Source organism: Triticum aestivum, chromosome 2B, assembly GCF_018294505.1.
Source record: "Triticum aestivum cultivar Chinese Spring chromosome 2B, IWGSC CS RefSeq v2.1, whole genome shotgun sequence".
NCBI classification, from domain to species: Eukaryota; Viridiplantae; Streptophyta; class Magnoliopsida; order Poales; family Poaceae; genus Triticum; species Triticum aestivum.
In genome coordinates this window covers 458796186-458808176 of record NC_057798.1, presented here as the reverse complement: position 1 = coordinate 458808176, position 11991 = coordinate 458796186, and the positions used below count along the sequence as shown (strand labels likewise).

The 11991-nt window shown below is 39.8% G+C and overlaps 1 long non-coding RNA gene across 1 annotated transcript; it reads left to right on the top strand.

Moving 5' to 3' along the window:
• The first annotated feature begins 7979 nt into the window (after positions 1–7979).
• Positions 7980–10248, top strand: LOC123041391 (uncharacterized). The gene is made up of 4 exons (XR_006418502.1): positions 7980–8114; positions 8267–8312; positions 8421–8475; positions 9904–10248. It is a non-coding gene; the product is annotated as an uncharacterized lncRNA (long non-coding RNA).
• Positions 10249–11991: the final 1743 nt, after the last annotated feature.

Here is an 11991-nt window from a genome sequence, read left to right as displayed (position 1 = left end):
ATGTGTTGAGTCCAAGATATTCTAATCCTACCATATGAATCTTGATCTCTAGCCTTCCCCAAGTTGCTTTCCACTCAAATCATCTTTCCACCATAACCAAATTTGTGAGAGAGAGTTGAGCGTTGGGGAGACTATCACTTGAAGCACAAGAGCAAGGAGTTCCTCAACAACACACCATCTATTACCTTTTGAAGAGTGGTGTCTCCTAGATTGGTTAGGTGTCACTTGGGAGCCTCCGTTAAGATTGTGGAGTTGAACCAAGGAGTTTATAAGGGCAAGGAGGTCGCCTACTTCGTGAAGATTTTATCCTAGTGAGGCAAGTCCTTCGTGGGCGATGGCCATGATGGGATAGACAAGGTTGCTTCTTCGTGGACCCTTTGTGGGTGGAGCCCTCCGTGGACTCGCGCAACCATTATCCTCCGTGGGTTGAAGTCTCCATCAACGTGGATGTACGATAGCACCACCTATCGGAACCACGCCAAAAATCTTTGTGTCTCCAATTGCGTTTGCACTCCAATCCCATCCCTTTACTTTCTTGCAAGTTGCATACTTTACTTTCCGCTGCTCATATACGCTTTGCATGCTTGCTTGAATTGTAATGTGTGTGCTTGAAATTGTGTTAATCTACCACCTCAACCTGAAAAACTTAAAAACTGCCAACTTTGTTTGTTGAGGGTCTAATCACCCCCCTAGACACCTCTTCTCGATCCTTTCACCACCGCCGAGGCAACACTGGCGTACACATCCGTTGTCTTGCCCGGTCGCAGGTCACTGTCGTTCCCTTCCCCTCCTGCCGAAGAACATCCTGATGGTGCTCGCTCTGATGAGCGGCGCTGCCAAACATGGGGAAGCGAGCCACCCTTTGCGCTCAAGCATATACCTCCAGGGCTTACGCTGTCCAATGAGTGGGCTGTCGGACATGGGAAAGATAATGGAGATCCGTCGCGGCCAACCATAGACTGGTCATGGGTATCCGTGTCGTGAGAATGGATAGTACGGTATAGTTGTTAGTTTAAAAATGCGAAATGTAATGAATTTCGTCCGGTTTATGTGAAAATTCGCCGTGTTTGCACGAATTTCATCTGGTTAGTTCAAATAGTGGTTGAAATGTATATGTGCAGCGTTGGATGACCGTCTCCCGCATATGTGTCCGCGGACTGGTTACTCCCTATTCCACAGATAAATGACAGAACAAATTTGCGGGTGAGCGTTGGAGATGCCCTAAACTTGTGAGGTTAGTTTGGCTCGTGTAGGCTTGGTCTTTTATAGTTTTTCGTTCAGGCATATGAAGAAGATCAAGATTTGAATGCTGAAACTAGAGGTTGTCCTATTTATAATTGTAAAATAAAATATATTAACATAAAATGGTCGTGCGTGCATAATTTCGTTAAGTGACGGATTAATACAAGTTCATATATTTATTTTGTAAATCTGTAAAATAGTCCTAACTCGTTATGTGACGGACTAATACGAGTTCAGTGGCGATGGTCGTGCGTGCAATACACGGTGATTTGACGGGCATGATCTTCATTCATCAATTTAAAGAACGGAATGATGAACGGAAGTTATAATGGCAAGTTGACAACTTGGCCCTACCCGTAGTCAGGTACTCGTATCTTACGACGTCTGCCTCAAGCCTTCCAACGTGCTCTTTGGGATCTCAGTAAGATCTCCAACTGAGCTGGAGTCTGAAGGACTAATTTGGTCCATACATTTGCACTGTTCTTTCTAGTCAAACTACACCAGCAGCACAGGTTTACAATAATAGGGCGAACATATTCTTGAGCGAGGCCGGCACAGACCAGCAGGTACATGGCTTTTAGGGTCTGTTTGGTTTGAGCCAGCGCCAGCCTTGCCAATCGTTGGCTTGCCAAAATATTGGCGCAGGAATCAGCCGCCCATGCCTTGCCAAAATATTGGGTGAGAATTGAACTAGAGATGTTGTGGAGGCGTGGGCGTGCCAATTATTTGGCATGCAACCAAATGGATACCTAGAGTTGGTCAACTACCAATATTTTGGCAGGGCGCCTTGAGGCAATGATCCAAACAGCCCCTTATAGTTCCCACTTGGACACAGAATTCCATCTCCTTTTACAGACTTTTTATTTATATATCATTATCAGTATGCACGCAGTGTGAAACCCTAGCGAAGTTATTGTCATCCATGCAATTTTGGTTCTTCCTGCGCAACTGTGTTCCACACATGCAAGCGAAGCCGATCGCGACATCGTCTGAAGATCCATATGATTTTTCATTTGCACCCTGCAATTTGTTTCTGAAGCAGAGACTTGTCTCCCGTAATTAATACACAAATATCAGGGGAGCAAAAATGATAGTTTGCGGAAGGATAAAGCTTGGTTTACTTTGTGACAAATGGCTCAGTGCTACGAGGGAAACGATTTTGCCTATAGGGCCGGCAGCACAAAATATTCAGATAATCATCATTACATCTAACAGAATGTTGGAGCTTTTCATCATGCGAAGATGCCCCTCGTCTCCTTAGTGGTGCCACAGACAGGCCTCCCCATCCGTTCTTGCTAATTATTCTCTTAATTAATGTTAAGCATCAATCCATCGTGCTCATGTTTCTTTTAGTAAAATCTTGAACAGTTTGAATGATATGCATTAGGAGGAGGAGGAGGATTGGATATGGTGGTAGTGCACTTTTGGTTGAGGAGCTGTACCCAACACTTTTGTCCAACCATTCTTTGTCTCCCAAGCAAACAGCCCGGCTATAACACTAGGTCACACTGATCTGCTCTGATGCGCATTTTGACCAGAAAGCTCAAAAAGCTATCCAACCCAACAGCAATCGCCACCACAAGTGCCTTTAGTTCGTCCGTAAAGTTCACGCCTATATCTTTATGGGCTTGACTAAAAGATCTGTATTTGCTAGCAGCACATTTATAGTCTTCAGGAAACCACAGGTACTCCTACCTATTTGTGTATAATGCTGCTTGCGATATGTGCATAATTTCATTATTTTGGTAGCACATTTCTTTTTATTTCTTCTTAGTATGAAAAATACATGGACATTAAAAAAACAAGGTTTGACCATTTATACGTTCATGTGTAACTAATAAAATTTTCATCTCTGTTCACATATACACACGCTTAAACTGTCACTTGACTCGAAAAGTCCTTTCTCAACTCGAGCTCCTACGAGCTCGGTATGAACAGTAAAATTCAAAAAAATGAAAATAAATTCTGAAAAATCTGATTTTCTTTGGCAAACATTGACAAATGTTTTCGGTGCTTGCAAAAATTATCATGAAATAACACTCGTGAAAGTCAAGGCAAAATCAATCGATGCTCCAAAAATGCTATTTTCAGAAGTCTGTGATCTGAAACATTCATAAATGTTTTCTACAAAAATTTCAGGTATTTTGAATTATTTTCATTTTTTGAATTTTACTGAGCTGAGATAGTCCGTGTCAGGGAGTGAGCCCTTGGGTCTAAACCAGCCCACGCTTAAACTATATATAGAAGTCAGGATGTATATTCGTACTAAAACAAAAAAAGCAAATGATAGTGCAATACCATAGTAAAAAATGTATACAGCAAAGTCATGTATAATTGTATTTTAGAAACAAAAATCATTGATTTCTCATCAGACAATTATTATCAATGTACCACTATAAAAGTATGCTAGTATACCATTACAAACATTATAATTACTCCAGTACCATTGCAACGACATGAAACCATTGCAACGACATGAAACACGTTCAAATGAAAACACCTAAACCGCCTCAAGGTGGTGGCCGCCAAGGCGACGCGCAAACTGAAAATCATCATATCTTAGCCTCCATAGTTTGTTCCCATTCAAACACTTCAATTCCTTCCAAAATTAAAAGTTTGGCACATCAAGCAACCATGGACATAGTCGGCAACACCCAATCACATGCCAGTGTTGTGTGCACCATCCCTTACGGCGACATTTGCACCGTTCCTTCCTCCTTTGATGTGTGCATTGTGCTTTTCTTTGAGGTTCCTGAAACGTATGTTGATATCATGATGGGTGTTCATGCGGTCATCTCTCGCCCAACCTACCTTGATTTGGAGCCTACACGACTCCATCTCCACTTTAATTTGGAGCATCTTCTCCTCAATGTCTAGTGGACGCCGTTTGCTCTGTTGCATAGCCTCCCATCCCGCCTTCTTCTCTTCATTCTTCTTCCCCTCCATCTCTAGCTTTTCTTGCTTCCTCTTGTTGGTGTACTCGTTTCTTACCCTTCTTGTCCTCATCAACTCATCGTTCTTTTTTTCATTGCCTCCACCTCTCCTTCCCTCTTGAGCTTCTGCTTTTCTCTCTTCCTACCGCCGGGTCGGCCCGTGCTAGCTGGTGGAATGGTACTTGTAGTCACATTTGCCCTTTCCTCTTGATCAACATCATCTCGGATGTCATCCATCTCCACGGAGGAATTTGCGCCCTTCAAAGATTGGACCACCGTCCTCATTCCTCGTCTTCCAGTTCTCATGCTCTTCCAACAAAACCCAACAATTTTGGAGGCAAAATGATTTTCCCTTCAACTTGGCCATATATTTGTACCTCTCTTAGGCTATCTCATCCTAGAACAAACAAATGCACAAGTTCATGCAAATGCTCAAAATAATGGGAATGTGGCAATAAAAACAACCCTATTGTTTTACATATTGACCATAGAACCACTAGAAAGAGCGTGCTTCACTTGCTTCTTACACCCCGCCCAACGGTTGCACATCTTTTGAATTGTACCCCCTCGATTTGTGAGAGATTTGAGGCTAAGTTTTTTTTCTCCGCCTATGATGAAATATGAAACTTTCCTTGTTGTGCATCTAATATTTGTCTGTCGCTTGATCCTTCCCGGTGATCGCTCGAGGAAGATATTTTTGCATGCTCGGACAAGCGCAACATCCTCATCGGGCTTAAAGTTGCTTCCCCAAGTGGCCTCCTAGTTTGACAAGTTAGCGACATATATTTGATCAAATTCCATATCATTAACTTAGTAATGATCAAAAGCGACAATGATGTGCCCTCGAGATCGGCATGTTTTGTCACAGAATCACTAATCATACTATTCAGAAATCGTTCATCGTTGAGGGTCAAATCCCCAAAGTTTAGAAAGTCATCGCTAAATCTTAAACATTACACATTTGCCAACAATTTTTCACGGTTACCTCGCATTCAATCAAACAAAAGGCGCATGACTGGAAAGTGGCCCTTGTTTCTTCAGCCGCATGGAAGAAGCGAGAAGGGGCAAAGGAACCGTTGGCGCCCTTCCCTTTCTTCTTATTTGTTCACTTTGCTAAAGAACGATGTGGCCCTGAAAGGGGGAGGCCGTTGCCTCCACGGGAGGCATAGGCGCCTCCGCTCGGGAGTTTTTGCCGACATGATCGAGGTTGTTCGTCGGAGGTGCAGTAGACGCGAACGTTGAAGTCACCGGTCCCGACTCCAAATGCCCACCCCAACTGCACTAGGCGGGATCAGACACGGGGGTCAAGGAGGCAGCCATGGCTTCGTTAGCCGGGATTGGGGATGATGGGAAGCGGTTAGTGGCGCCGCTACGGGAGGGCGGGGGGCAGCTCGGGCTGGAAGAGCAACGTGAATGGAAAATTAATGTATTTCGCGACAATCCATCTTTCAGATGGAGTGCGCTCCAAATGCCCACCCAACCGCCAAATATGGAGGGTCATGAGCCGTATATGGAGTGTGTTGCATAAATTATGTCGACCAATGATGGGATGACAACTCCAGCATAGTGGTCTTTTCCACGAAAATCACCATATTGCCGGCTATTATGGCGTCCGGACCGATATGGCGACTCTGCTAGAGTTGCTTTAGAGATATTCGTTACTAGTCTTATCGAGAAAAAGATCAGATCTATTATCAAGACTCATCAAAAGTGCAAAGCATCTCAAACATAATAAAAATTACATCAAGGTCTATCGACCAATGAACGACCATTGTTGTTGCCAGAATGAGCCGTCGACAGGTGGCCATCATTGCTCCCTTGGAAGAGCCGCCCTGACCTTATCGATAACAGTTGGCAAGTCTTCGTGCATGTGCCCCTAAGGACCATCGCTTGGAGCCGCAGTCTTAGCCATTGAGTCCTTGAATCGATTTGAAGAACCCCACACCAAATCTTGTTGTTGCTACACACGAGGGAAACCCTAACCTCGTCGCTTCGAGGAGCTGGTAGAAATATACGCCGGAGCTCCATCTAATCCGTCCAATGGACGAAATTGAGGAGGAATACCAAATATTAAGATATGTTGGAGTACCAGGCTTACAAAAAAAGATAGATTACCGACCGTGATTTTATTACATTGTCAAAGATTTATCTATTCAGATAAAAATCATTAGCAAGAAAATCTAAAGGGATGAAAAACTGGTGGAAGGATGGGACAATGTATGTGGAGAGAACAAACCAAATGTAGGCGAAATGACCTCCCGGTTCCTGAATGTGTGCTGCTACCACTAGAGCCAACGAGTATTGGTGACTGATTAGCAACATGATACTTTAGGAAATAACTAGACGATCCAATTTATTTCAAATAGTGAAATTTTTAGGAAACATGAACATGTTTAGAAAATTTTGAACAACTTTTGAAAATCCAAACTTTTTTGAAAAAAGCCAACATTTCTTGAAATAGTGATTTTCAAAAAAATATGATTTACTTATTTTCGAAATTCTGCATTTTTTTTGAAAATGCAAACTTTTTTGTAACCACCAAATATTGTTTGAATTTGTGAAAAAAAAACAATTTAAAACAGGAACAATATTTTGGATTCCAAACATTTTTTTTTGAAGAAAGCAAATTCTCTGAAATTTCTGAACATTTTTTGAAAACAAGAACTATTTTTGAAAAATCAAACAGCATTTAAAATTTTCAAACATTTTTTGAAAACATTTAGCATCGTGTCTTGTCTAAGTTGCTAAATTGTGAGATTGTGAAGAATTTTAGAACAATCCAAACATGTTTTTGGGAACACACACATTTTTTGAATATTTGAATACTTTATGAAAATTCTGAACAAATTCTCAAAAACGCTAACAATTTTTAAACATGAACAGTTTCTGAAAATCTGGTAATATTTTGACTAAGTCGGATAATTTTTCAAATTTTAAAAATAAAATCAAAACTCTGAACATTTTTGACAGAAACTAATTTTGAAATTCCCAAACATTTACTGAAAACGCGAACATTTATTTGAATTTTGAGAACAAAAAGTTGATAACAATGTTTGGAAAGCGCAATCTTTTTTGAAATTTCCGGACATTTTTTAAAAACTCGAACATTTATTGAATTGTGAGAACAAAATTTGATAATGGGACATTTTTTGAATAATTTCTGAAAAGTACGCGAATAATTTTTGAAATTCCGAAACATTTTTTAAAAACACAAACAATATTTGAATTTGTGAGACATGTTTTAATATTCTGAACAGTTTTTGATAATGGGAACATTTTCTTAGTTGCTGAACAATTTTTGAGAAGCACAAACATTTTTTGAAACGTGGACGTCATTTGAAAACAGGGACTGGATGTAAATATTCTGAACAGTTTTTTAAAAAGACGATTTTTTTAAATTATGGACAAAAATATGAAACCATGACCATATTTGAAAATTTTAACAAATTTTGATAATGTGAAATTTTTAACAAATTTTGAAAAACATGAATTTGTGAAACAATTTTTAAAACATGAACATTTCATTGCTTTGTTTTTAAATCCTAAACATTTTGTAAAACTGCGAACATTTTTTGAAAAAGAAAAATAAACTTGAAAATGAAACAGAAACAAAAAAGGAAAAAAAGGAAAAAGAAACAGGAAACAGGAAAAAAAAATAAGAAATGAAAAAGAAACAGAAAAGTGAGAAAAAGTGGAAAACCGATAAAAGAAACAAAAGCCCTGTTCAGGGAACGTTCTAAAAGGTTCACAAAACCGGATTGGGCAATTCCTAAGCTATCTACATAAGTGGCTCGACCCAAAAAGCGTCGCTCGGTCGCTCGTCCTATGCGAAGCGCCGGCGGTTTGCTGCAATGAGCGGCCAATAGGAAATTCCGTGTTTCTTCTCCTCAAGATTCTTCGTCAGTCTTCCTGCTCCTCCTGGTTCTTCTCTCTCAGGAGGTAAATGGATCTATCTCTTCTCATGCTGATCTTTCTCTTCTTTGCTAGGCTTTTAGGCGGCGAGGTGATTCTTTTCTCCTCCACCGTGGTTTCCTATTTCCTCTCTCATGGGAAGTAACACATGGTTGATTCGTCCCTTTTTTTGTTGGCAGATCACGTTTGGCATGTTAACCCCGACAAACATTATAGTTTCTATAGGTTGGTCAGATCCGTTGGCGCCCCTCTAGTTCCATGCTTCCCCTCATTTTTGAGGTTCCTCCCCGTGCCAATCCATCTATTTTGTGACGTTTTTCTTCATGTGTACAGGCCCGGTTCAGATCTAGCAGACAAGAGGTTTTATTTTGAATCCTACAGGGTGAAGGTAAAATGTTGCAACACTATCTCTTTATCCTTAGCTCATATTTTAGGGCTGAACTTACTCATATGTTGTATTGTTCGGTATTTTATCAATTCTGTTTTGTTTATGGGGAAAAGGAATATGATTTGTAATAGTGTCAGTTGCAAATTAGCAGTTGTGTTCTTGTAGAATTGTGTCATAGTGGTAGCTAGTACCTGGCTGAAGCTACTTGTCTCATTTTCAACAGTACATACTATGGATGTGTGCACCCGTATTTCTTCCCAACGTAACTTATGAGGAGTTGAATTATCCTCATAAATGTTTTGCTCCCCTTAAATCTGTTGAACTAAACAGTCTAGTACAAATTAACATAAATCATACCGTCAATTTTTTTGAATGATCGGCATAAAAAGAATGCTAGCTCTTCTTTGCAAATTTACACATAAATGACAGTTAATCATAGTGGCCAGTATATTTTGGCAAGATCCATAGATAGCCCCAATGAATTTGTGCACTTGTATTTCTTCCCAGTTGTACCAAGAAAATGCAATTTTTTCACACCAACCTATTCGAGAAAAGTTGAAACCAATTTTAAATGATCCTATCTGGGTTGGTGGGTGCTTATCGCTAATTTTTGTAAGTCTTTACTCCCTATGTCCTGTACATGATTTGTTCTGGATATAACTTACCTAGAGTTGATTTGTTTCTCTATAGTTTGTTCTCTAAAAAATCTGCCACTTAGGGCATGTACAATGATGCTATCTTATGATTGCCACATAAGATAAATGATGAGATGGAGGAGAGAGAACTCATAAAAAAAGGTTTGTCTTCTCTTATTTAAGAGAAGACAAGAGATGATCTCTTAGCACAATATGTCTCACCATGTTTTTAGGAATAACTAGTTATTTAAGATAAGGCTAAGAGATGATCCATTGTAGACAATTTTTTTATCATCTCTAAATTACATGCAAGACTTAAGATAAGACTATCTTATCAACCATTGTACATGCCCTTATGTTCTTTATGTATCCAGTGTACTCTAGTGCGTACAAGTGCTTTCATTATCTAGACTTAAGATAAGACTATCTCTAAAGGAGTATACAATATTTCTAGTGCGTACAAGTTTAACTATATCTGATCCCATCCTCTAGAGTATGTCCCTGTTGTATACAACTTTCTTTGAATTCAACTGTAGATCTTGCTTGAGAGAGTTCTTTGAATATTCTGCAATTTTTATACTAAAGCCTTATATACATACTTAATGTTGTTTTTCCATTATGTTCAAACAACTTTATTTCATCCACGAAGGGCTTTCATTCTGTAAGTTTTCTAATTTCATTTTACCATTACTGCTACTTCTTTGCAAATTCTCAATATGCGTAATATTAGGTGTTTAACACATCTTATCTTTGTACTTATTCAAGTATTTCTCCTTTTCATCTCTGTGTCAAGATATCATTCCTCACCTCTGCCTGCTTGTCTCATACAAAATGGCGAAGTTCGATCCGCACAAGGTTGACTTTGGTGGCCTTGGATGTTTCCACCAAGAAGAGTAAGAAACAGTTTTAGATGTCTTCAGAAAGAAAAGGAGAGTTGCCAATAGATGCTAGGTTTTCTGTTAAGATGGTTTCCACTTCTTTTCCTATCGTGTCATCCCTAGAATGCACATTTACTGTGTACTTCCTATGAATGACATATATTTTCACATATGAAAAGTACAGTACGACTGTGAGATGTTGTTTCCTTTCCTTTTGCTCGACTCGCCATAGTTAAGTATTTCATCACAAGAGAGAAACAAGTATGGGATAATAAACAAATTTCCTTTTTTTTTGGAAATTTGCAATTCTTCTGAACAAAATATTCATGGAGTTCTCGTTTTCTTCTGCCTTTGTCTTACATTATTGGTTGACCAGGGACACTCGTTGCTTCAATTCCTTCTACTTCCTCTAATATATTTAGCACTATCTGATTTTTTTTGTACATAACTAGATTAGCGAACAATCCCCAATTATTTAATAAAACATCAACAACTTTAAGTCTATTTTATCTAATGGATAAATTCAACATCATTTCTTCCTAATGAATATATACAAGCTGATGTCCTGCAAGTGGAGATGGTTTAGTTGTAATTTTTTCAAAGTAAGAGTATCAATCCCGTAGGGAGCACAGAAATCAATCTTTCATCTCTTGAATGATGCAAATAGAATGCTTGGAAATTGTTATTGATCCAAAGAAGAGATTTTATAATAGAAATGATGTTGCAACAGTAAAGGTGGATACTTCAAAGAAAAAGTAAATAACTAGAATTGCAAATAAGAGACTTGAGACAAATGCGTTTGAAGCTTTCTCAGGGAGTCCGGGATCCCCTTTAGTATGCATCTATTGCGGTGCCTAAACACAATGCTACTTTGGATTCCTAAGCCACCTTACATATTTATTTTAGTGGGCAGAGCTGGTACAGATACATGCATGCTCAAGGTAGCCCCGCATCACATAAGCCACCACCGTTCTTCCCCACTCCGGTTACCAAACGATGATTAAAGGGAAAAGGTCCCCATGGGTGCAGCCTGTAAGTGGTCTCTGTTTTATCCCCTACTGCAACCATCCGCTACGAAGGGAAATGGGGCCTCTCATGTCACCCACGTCCGCAACCACACGGTCCGCCAACAGTAATAACCTTCCGTCCAAAATTGGCTTACATTGGATGGTCGACTTCACCCAACTTCAAGAAGACTATTAACATGAATATGCAAAGAGGATACTAAATTCGAATATCAATGATCTATTACATACTAGGGTTCATCCATGTCCCCGAGAACTAAGGGATCTACTCACTCATGAAGGCAACAATCGTCATAACACCACATGCAAAAGCCATAGACAAATCACACATGTAATACACAAGTTACCCTCTGTTTAGAGTTCTTGACATTACAAAAGGGAAAAGGTAGATGGTGATGATGATGATGATGACAGTGGGGATGATGTTGGAGCCCTCTTGGTGAAGATGGTGGAGGCGGCGGCCTCCTCTTGCCGGTTCCTCCTTCTACGGCTAAGGTTCCTGCTTCTGGACGAGTTTCTTGTGTCTCTGGGTGTCTGATCCATGAGCCGTCTTCATGGGGTGAATATAGTAGACCGGGCGGCGGCGATGGCACTCCATATGACCACTCATACGGGCTGGCACAGTCATATGGAACACCGTCTTTTTCTCTGGAGTTTCTTCGATGATTGCCTCTTTGCCCAATTTGCTTCTTTATTTTTTGGTAGGTGACTATCACTTTCATTGCGTGATTCCACTACCATTTTCTGAGATTTCTTCCATATAATAATATTTGTTCGAAAAAGCATTATCTGAGGAAAATGACAAAAAGAAGTGTGTGAACATGGTAAAAGCCCATGAAGCTTAAAGGTTTGCTCGTACTCGAGCATATGCCGCAACTTGTAAGAAGGAGGTCATCTTAGTTATGAGATGTGAATAAACTGAAAATGAACGAGTCCATCATAAATCGAGAATTTGCATCATATGATAGGTTCGATCAT